We start from the raw sequence: 10,252 nt of genomic DNA on the forward strand, positions 1-10,252 counted from the left end.
CTCCAAATGGATGAAAGACCTCCATGTGAGACAGGAATCCATCAAAATCATAGAGGAGAACATAGGCTGTAAATTCTTTGACATTGGCCACAGCAGCTTCTTTCATGACACATCTCCAAAAGCAAGTGAAACAAAAGAAAAAATGAACTTGTGGGACTTCATCAAGAGAAAAAGTTTCTGCACAGCAAAGGAAACAGTCATTAAAACAAAAAGGCAACCCAAAGAATGGGAGAAGATATTTGCAAATGACATTACAGATAAAAGACTGGTATCCAAGATCTATAAAGAACTTCTCAAACAAGAACACAAGAAGCAAATAATCAAATCAAAAAATGGGCAGAAGATATGAACAGACACTTTTCCAATGAAGACATACAAATGGCTAACAGACACATGAAAAAACATTCAAAATCATTAGCCATCAGGGAAATTCAAATCAAAACCACATTGAGATACCACCTTATGCCAGTTAGAATGGCAAAAATGGACAAGGAAGAAACAACAAATGTTGGAGAGGATGTGGAGAAAGTNAGAAAGTGGAACCCTCTTACATTGTTGGTGGGAATGCAAGTTGGTATAGCCACTTTGGAAAACAGTGTGGAGGTCCCTCAAAAAGTTAAAAATAGAGCTACCCTATGACCCAGCAATTGCACTACTGAGTATTTACCCCAAAGATACAGATGTAGTGGAAGAGAAGGGCCATATGCACCCCAATGTTCATAGCAGCATTGTCCACAATAGCTAAATTGTGGAAGGAGCCGAGATGTCCTTCAAGAGATGACTGGATTAAGAAGATGTGGTCCATATATACAATGGAATATTACTCACCCATCAGAAAGAACGATTACCCAATATTTGCAGCAACATGGATGGGACTGGAGGAGATTATGGTAAGTGAAATAAGTCAAGCAGAGAAAGACAATTAACATAAGGTTTCACTCATTTATGGAACATAAGAAATAGCAGGGAGACTGGTAGGAGAAGAAAGGGAAGAATGAAGGGGGGGTAAACAGAAGGGGGAATGAACCACAAGAGACTATGGACTCTGGGAAACAAATGGAGGGCTTCAGAGTGGAGTGGGGTGGGGGATTGGGCTAAGCCAGTGATGGGCATTAAAGAGGGCACATACTGCACGGAGCACTGGGTGTTATACGCAAACAATGAAAAAACTAAGGATGTAGTGTTTGGTGACTAACATAACATAATAAAAATTTTTTTAAAAATTAGCTACTTTCTAATTTCTTAATGGATCAAAGAACTTTTTTCCTACCACCCCAACACCCAGTAATAAAAATCATATAATTATCTATATTAGACTACCAGAAAAATAGCTGTTCCATTAGTATCTACCTTAACAATTCTATAATTATCTTTAAAGACTTCTTTTGAAGAGAGATTGGTTCCCTAGAGTTTGATGGTTTTAAAACATGTGTGCAAGTTCTCTGACACTCCTTCCATCAGGAGGTAAAGTCTATGTTCCTTCCTTCCCTAGAATCTGGTTGAGTTTGTGATTTGTCTGCAACTAATACAACAGGGCAGAAGTGACACTGTATGATTTCTGGGGCTAAGTCATAAAAGCAATGCAGCTTCTGTCTTATTCACTGTAACACTCACTTAACTCTGAAATGGCATGTAAGTGTCTAACCATTCTGAGGAAGCCATGCTATGAGGAAGCCCAAGACACATGAAGACACCAGACATAGATACACCATTTGAGAATCCAGGTTAAGGTCCAAGCCACTATCTAAAATGAACAACAGATTTATGAATGAAGACAATTCCAGGTGATACTGGTCACTCACCCCTAAGTGTTAAGTCTAAGTCTATACAGCTCAGGCCCCAGACATCACTAAAGAGTGAAAATCTATATCTGCTATGACTTTTCTAAATTTTTAACCCACAGAATCAGTGAGCATAACAAAACTGTTGTTTTAAGCCACTAAGTATTAGGTAATTGTTATGCAGTAATAGTAATCACTATACAAAGATTCTAAGTTTCATGCATATGAACAAGAGATCCATACAAGGATGGAAGGAAAAATATAATCCTTTAAGAGAAATCTACATCACAAGAACTGATCCTCAAATAACCAGTTACTCACTATTAAAGAGGATTCCATTTGGCCTGGAAAAACCTTGACATTTGGAAATTTTAAAAAATATATACCAGATAGGGTATTACTGTGCTCTACAAAGTCAAGAACTCTATAGAAACTTTATGTGCTTAAGGACTTTAACTAAAACTGGGTTTGTCTTTTCTACTTACCCTAAACTGGTAATTGTAAACTGGTATATTTGTCACACATATGATGTCTTGCTTCTGAGTATTTCTGCCTTTAAAATATGCCTCACAGGCATGGGAAATGGCTGTATAAAACAAGCAAGCAAGCAAACAAGTGACAACAAGAGAAGATAACCTTTCTCACCAGAATAGTTTCAATCTAGAGAGAATGTTTTTCTGACAGTTTATATGGCTGCTTGAGTTACTTAGACCGAGGTCTGTGTGCTAAAGTATTTGGATCCGATGAAGAATGTCACTGCAATTTCTAGTTAGAATAACTTCATTTATGAAAGTAAAAACTTATTTTTGCCCAAATGTGGTTAAGTTTTAGTGCACACTGTACATGATCATGAAGAATGAAAATTCATTTGACTTAGCCAATGTAGCTAGATATTCTAGAAGACATTCTATGTCTCCCAACACATTAGAAAGTTCTTTTTCCTAACATAATACAAAAATCACTAGATTTCAAAGATTATTTTGTGTTAACATGTCATTCCCAAATATTAATATACATTGGTCATAATATAACCTCAGTATTATTTTGTCTTAAATAAATTCTATTTGGATTTTGCCATCTAAATTGGAAAATATGCCATCTTTCCTGATCATTTAATTCACTTAAATGACTAGGTTGTAAATTCTCTGGAATATGCATAACGGACACTTGACAATTCTACAGAACAGTGTTGATCAGCAGAAAGAAAATGTGACCACACAAAAAAAGCTACATATAGAATTTTAAATTTTCTGGCAGCCACATTTTAAAAAGTAAAAAGAAACTGGTAAAATTAATTAAAATATATATAATTAAAACTAATCTAAAATACTATCATTTCAACCTATATTCAATTAAAAAATTATTTTTTGTTGTACTAAGCCTTTGAAATAGATTGCTTATTTTACATTAACACCACATCTCAGTGTGAGATACAGCCTTATTTCAAGTGTTCAATAGCCACATGTGACTAGTGTTGACTAGTTGGAGAGTGTAGCTATAGAATATTCCACAGTGGAGCAAATCTCAGGTTTTGTGCATTTTTGTCTACTTCATTTTTCCCCTTTATGGCAAGGTTCTAATTATTTCAAGAACCTCAAATAATGAGTAAATATATTTGATTTGGATCCTTTTACAGAAATTTAGAAAATTGTTTATTATTTAAAATAAACTTTCATTTCTTCCCATTAGCTTTAATTCCAAATACTGATATGCTACTTTAATTCAACATGCAGATTTAATCAGTTTTCCAAAACTAGCAAGAAAAAGACAAAACATAATAAATGAATAATTCTTTTGGTTGAATTATCAGCTGTGCAAAGAAAACCTCCCTGACTACTTTCTCTTGTTGTCCCCACCCTCCATCCTACCAGTCACTCCATCATGTAATCCTGCTTAATGTTTTCATGTTTCATACAACTATTAACTATTTAAAATGTTATTTCAATCAGTTTACCTATTTGTTGTTTATCTGTTCCTATATTGTAATATAGGTTCTATGAGAGCAGGCACATTTTTTTCTCTCAAGCACCTATGATGCTCATTGCTTAGAAGAGTGAATAGCACATCGGAGGTGTTCAATAAATACTTGTTCATTGAACTAATAAAGATCCTCACTACATTTTAAAAACACAGGCACTCTTTAGTATAATTTACACTAAGAAAGTCAGCTAAAATACTGTTTAGAAAGCTTCACTCAGAGTCACTGCCTTCTGAAGATCTCTCCAGGAAGTAGTGCGATTTTCATGGTGGTTCATATGGTGGAATGTCTCCTTTAAAAGGAAGAAATTCAGAGATGGAAAACATCACATTTCTGATTCTAGGATAAGAGAAAAGCTTATCCTTTCCTCCAAAATATCATCTATAGTCGAGTGAATACAATGTTATTAATCCAACATATAAACATGTTTCTTGTTATTGAAAAAGCCTCTCAAATTTAATTAAAGTCAATAAAGAAATTAAAAGCTTAATGAGAGCAAGAATCCTCTGAGTGTGCTCATGCTGTTATCAGCCTGTGATGTTGTAAAAGATAGGATTATGATTTCATTGCCAGACAACCAAAAGAAGAGAAAGGATAACAAGGAGAGCCGTGAAAAACCTCCTGGTGAGAGAAATCTTAGAGAGAAAAACTGTTGTGCTTAATCAAGTCAATGGAGAAATTAAATACAAAAGGGATGGCTTCTGAACATAACTACCTATTGTTTAAATCAAAATAATTTGGAAAAATAAGGGAAAATAATTTGAGATTGACCTAAACAATATTCCTACTCAATGTGAAATTTTGTGGCAACTCCAGGATAGTGACCACCATTCCTTCCCAAGTAATCTCAAGAGATTACAACTGGCCTGGCTCAGAATATACATATTTCTTTTTATTATTTCACTTTAAAAATGAGTATTATATGAACTACAAATTCACAACATACTTCTAACTTTTCGCACCCAGATTAGGATGACCCCTCATCAGGTGTCAAAAGCTTCCACAATGATGGTCAAGAGAGAGATGCATGGTACAATACTAGACTTTTCCTGCTTCCCACTGACTTCAGAAATAGTGCAAAGGGTACCCCAGATACCAAAATGTTCTCACCACTTCTTCCTTCTATGAGACCACCACCCCTACAGCCTTTGTTCTGATTTATTTCACATCACTGTAAGAAGCCCCTGACTTCACCTTTCATTTCCCACATTTTCACCCCTTTAGATTCTTCACAGCTCCTGTTTATTCCCTCTCCCAGCCTTCCACAGTTCCAAAAACACCCACTGTGCTCTGTGTGATTCACAGTGCAGTATCTTCAAACTTGACTCTGAATGATTCCTTCATCATCGTGCTCAAAGGAGCTGTGGATCTTTTCAGAATAGTGCTTTCCCAATGGATCTTTTAATATTTTTTCTCCCTCTTTCCTCACACACCCGAGCCTGTATTCAGCTAAGTGTCCTCTGTATGCCTCATCTCCAATTCTAGATTATTCCCTCTTCCTTCTCTCTGAAATGCTTTAGCTTTGAATCATGTCATCAAATATTATTTGTCCCTCATTCCTCCTCATTTATTGAAGATTTAGTTTCTATTCTGATCACTCTTTCAAAGATCTTACAAATCTTAGTGATACCAGTTTATAGGAAATGATTCTTCCAACATTCTACCTTCATTCAAGTAACAATAAGATTTCCGTATTTATGAGTTCAAACATTTACTTCATGGTCACATGCATATATATAGTGAGAGAGAGAGAAAGAAGAAGAGAAGAGAGAGGGAACAGAACAAAGAAGAGAAAAGAGAGAAGACTGGTCTCTTTTTAAATGTTTGAATGGGAATCTTAAGTGATTACTTAATACTTAATAATTCTTTTAAAACTTAATAATTAAGTTTCCTACCCTCATAGACAACTTTAACATGCCTTTTCATTCTTTAAAATCTTCAACTTCTCCATCAGATTCTCAGTTGACAATCTTATTTCTCACTTTTTTCTCCCCAATAGATTGCTCCCATTCCCACCTCTCCTCCAGCTATCACTTCTTTTATTTGCTCTACTTCACAGAAAAATACTTTAAGACAACTTTCTACACTCACTCTTTTCAATTTTTCTCCTTATATTGGCTTTTCATCCTCACCAATGATCAGTTCTCTAGTCTGGTATTACTTAAAGCAAGAACAGCAGGTGACATGTTTGACCATTCCCTCTATCTTGAAACACTTTCTTCTTTAATGCTCAGGTAATTTTCCCACCTCAATGACCAACACTGAGGTATCCCAGTCTTTGGTTCTAAGATCCTTTCATTTCTCTTTCTAATCCACTCTCTTAGTGACTTCATCCTGTCTCATGACTTTAAATTCTAAGGTAAATATTTAACTACTTACTTAAGATCTCCACTTTGATGTTTAACTGGCATCTGAAAATTAACATGTTCAAAGCAGAATTTTTATTTTCCTACCGAACATGCTTCATCTTGTGTCTTTCAAATTTCATCGAAAGCTACTCTATCCTTCCATTTATTCATATTGGAAAACATGGGAATCATTCTTGACTCCTTACTTTATCTCCTATCTCTCAACTGATTCACAAGCTAATCTTATTTGGTCTATCTTCAAGTTATATCTAGATTCTGACCTCTTTTCACCTTTCCTACTGCTACTGTCCTGCTCCAAAGTGGATTTTTTCAATTGTCTCCTAACTGGTTTTCCTACTTCAACTTTTGCTCTCACTACTCAGTGAATTCTCAACACAAAAGCCAGAATGAGTCCATTAAAATTCAAGCAGTATCTCATAACTCCTAAACTTAAAATTCTCCAATTTCCCCCCATTTTACTCAAACTAACTTATTTAGTACTCCAAAACCCATATGATATACACTCAAATATTAGTATCATTTTACAGACAAGGAAGTTCAGCTCAAACAACAATAGTATCTTGCTCAAGGTTATAGACTAGTAAGTGGTTGTATGAAGATTCAATCTGGCTTCAGAAACTGCATTTTCAGCCATTATTATTTACTGAAAAAGATAGTTTTAAAAATCAACAAGATCGTAAAGCATCCACATGTGTGTCTCTGACTGACCTCTTCCCCTACAATTCTCCCCTTGCTTACTCCTACGACCACCCTAGCCCTACTGCCATTCCTTAAACTATTCAAATGAAATGCTTACAGTTCCTTCAACTATATAGAACTTTCCTTGCTTCTTAATTTACACGTCTATGTGGCACTTCAAGCTTCTTATTCTTCCAGCTGCTGATTTCTGTATCATCCTCTAGTAAATGCCATGTTGTCTCTATCATGAAAATTGTTTTTATTGTCCATTTAGTAAATGATATCAAGGTGGTGGGGTGGCATTTGACGAATGCTGCCCGTTAGGACTCTATAGAAAGTCAGTACTCCAGATAATTAATTTCTAAGACTGATGGACCTTAACCTATAGGTCTTTGAAACAAAGTCCCCTAGCTCTTTCCCATCTTAAGGTCTTTGCATTTGCCATTCCCTCTACTTGGAATATTCTAAGTCTTTTGTTTTTGCATTGCTGACTCCAACTCAGCATTCACGTCTCTGCTCATGACCTGCTCAGGGAGGTTTTTCTGACCACTGTAGCAGACATAGCCATCATCAATCTCTCTCTACCACTCAATCTACCCCATCATCCTATTTTATTTATTGACCAGTAATGCATCTATTCAACAAAAATCTAGTATAGTTCAGACGTTTGTCAGTAAGTAAGCATTCTAGCGCCCCTAAAAGGTACCTTCTAATGAGAAAGACAGTCAACCAAGGTATAAACAAATAAAACTCAGGTGGTGATATGTACCATAAAAAAATAAACTAGGTTATGTTTCATAAACAAATAAATAAATAGATCAGGTTAATGAGAAAAAAGAATGCCGATAAGCAGGAACAATCTACTATTTCTCAGCCCTTTGTATATTGAGCATTCTGTTTGAAAACATGGATAATGTCAAACAGTAAGCAAGTTATGATCACTTTTATAAAATTTTGATTGATTAAATGTCCTTACCGTAAGAAGTTCTTCATAAGGTAAGATCCCAAGAGATGATTTTCCTGGTGGGGAAAAAAAATAAACCATGAAAATTAGAAATAATGAATATCACATCTTTTGTGATTTAGATCTATTTAGGTTTCATTTTCAAAATCCTCTTTTTTCTTTTTTTCTTTTTTTTTTTTTTTTTAGATTTTATTGTATTCATTCGACAGAGATAGAGACAGCCAGCATGAGAGGGAACACAAGCAGGGGGAGTGGGAGAGGAAGAAGCAGGCTCATAGCAGAAGAGCCTGATGTGGGGCTCGATCCCACAACGGCAGGATCACGCCCTGAGCCGAAGGCAGACGCTTAACCGCTGTGCCACCCAGGCGCCCCCAAAATCCTCTTTTTTCTTGAACCTAACCATACTTTTTTTTTTTTTAAGATTTATTTATCTCTCTATGAGAGAAAGAGAGAGGGAGCACAAGTAGGGGGAGCGGCAGGCAAAGCAAGCAGAGGGAGAAGCAGGTACCCTGATGAGAAAGGAACCTGATGCTGGACTAGATCACAGGACCCTGCAATCATGACCTGAGCCAATGCAGACTCTTAACCAACTGAGCCACCTAGGCATCCCTTAACCATACTTACTAAAATAAAAGTACCATCATTATTTGAAGAGCCAAAATACTTTTACATTTGTTGTAACACAACTGGTCTATTAGCAAGTAAAAAAGCACACCCACTATACAGGGTGAAAATACTTAAGAAATTTCCACTTCTAATTCTAACATTATCATTTAACTTTTATTAGACTCAGTTTCCTCATTGTATAAAACCATAGAATTTGTTTCAATTGATTTAAAGTGTATCTAAAATTGTAATTCTGTTCAAAGCTAATTTTAACTGGTTTAAAGAAAAGTTTTATACATATTAATTTTGCACACACACAAACACACAAATTTTCAAGATGTATTGTGTGTATCTCATGTTTAAATTGGAATTTGAAGTTACTGAGTAATTTGCAACTATTTAATTTCAACTAAGAGAAGAACACATTTTCCTTAAACTTTAGTATTCTGAACACTGGAAGCCTGAGATGAAAAAGAAGAAAGAAAATTCTAATTTGTCCCTGAGTGATTTAAACGGTAAAAGAATCTTTTGCTCATAGAAAATATTTGTCTATCTATTAATTTTTTTCAATCCCTACCATGTTTTTTCTAATACCATACTTTAATTTAAATTTTGACTACCAACTTAGAATTGAGCAAAAGCAATAGATTTCCAAAATCAGTGGGCTGCTGTGAATCACTTTCAATAAGAGAAGAAAAACAAATGAATTACAGCTAACATTAGGCTCTGGAATTGAAATTACAAGCACTCTGAGGAGTAATTATAGTATGTGGTCCAAGGATCCTGCTGCTCAGGTCCATTAACATTGCAGACCCTGCTGAATTATGAAAATGTTCCTAAGATCTAACATTTTTACAAAAAGATGCTGAAACCAAATCCTCAAAATACTCCCTTGATAAATACAAGGTTATATAAAACTCAATATTTATATTGTAGTCTTAAGAAAACTTTAAGACATACAGATATATTTCACATGTTAAAAGCGGTGAAGTGTCTGGTAGTAAAATGAATGTGCAGAGCAAGTGAGAACTCCATTAAATAGATCTGATTTTAAATTCCATCACCAACAGAAAATGACTCTGGTACTCCCAAAGTAATAAAGCCCAGAGTTCTTTCTCTGCAGCTCAAGAATGCAGACCTGGGGCAGGTGAAAGTTACAGAAAGGTTGATTTCATCTTAATATAAGCGGGGGGAAATGCACCATGAGTATGAGTGTTCCCAGTGACTAAAAATATTTAAATAGGGAATAGGTTCATGTTAGACCATTCTAAAAAAGGTTTCTGACTAGAGGGCCCCAACACTTCTTTCCCACATTTGGGCTATATAATTCTGTGTTTCAATAACCTTGTAGTGGCCCTACCAAAAAATCTGAGATGCAAAATAAATCTGTATTAACATATTTTAAATATCAAATCCATATTAAACATTTCTTTAAAAATGTGCCATGCTGTTCACCAATGTGTCATAATCACAAGTAGGACCTCACATTTTGAGCTTCTTAGGTCTCAAAGACTCTTTCCCATCCTCTTTCCCAGTAATCCCTGAGTATCCTATAGGCTCTAGCTACATACTATTCCAGAAATTCTTTCCTGTCCCTCCCCACCATTGAGACAAATTGTGTTTTATCTATTTGCCTTACGAGATCATAGGCTCCCATAGGCTGTAGTTGTGACTATAATTAAAATGTATCGAAAAATTTGTCCTGTGGAGGCACCAGTTCCAGACTGTTGATGTACTTTAAAAAGATTATTTTTCAGATAAATTTGGAAAACATTGCATGATTCAGAAGTTAAACAAACTCATTTGCTGAAAGACATTGCAGAGCCATGAACGCATTTTATATTCTGTGAATTATTAGAAGTTAAGTGGGTACAGA

At 35.3% G+C, this 10,252-nt stretch overlaps 1 pseudogene; it reads left to right on the forward strand.

Moving 5' to 3' along the window:
- The window catches only part of LOC100466719, a 27,136-nt pseudogene extending 21,972 nt beyond the window's left edge, over positions 1-5,164 (forward strand).
- The last annotated feature ends 5,088 nt before the right edge of the window (positions 5,165-10,252 follow it).

This window comes from Ailuropoda melanoleuca, chromosome 3 (assembly GCF_002007445.2).
Source record: "Ailuropoda melanoleuca isolate Jingjing chromosome 3, ASM200744v2, whole genome shotgun sequence".
In the NCBI taxonomy this organism is placed as follows: Eukaryota; Metazoa; Chordata; class Mammalia; order Carnivora; family Ursidae; genus Ailuropoda; species Ailuropoda melanoleuca.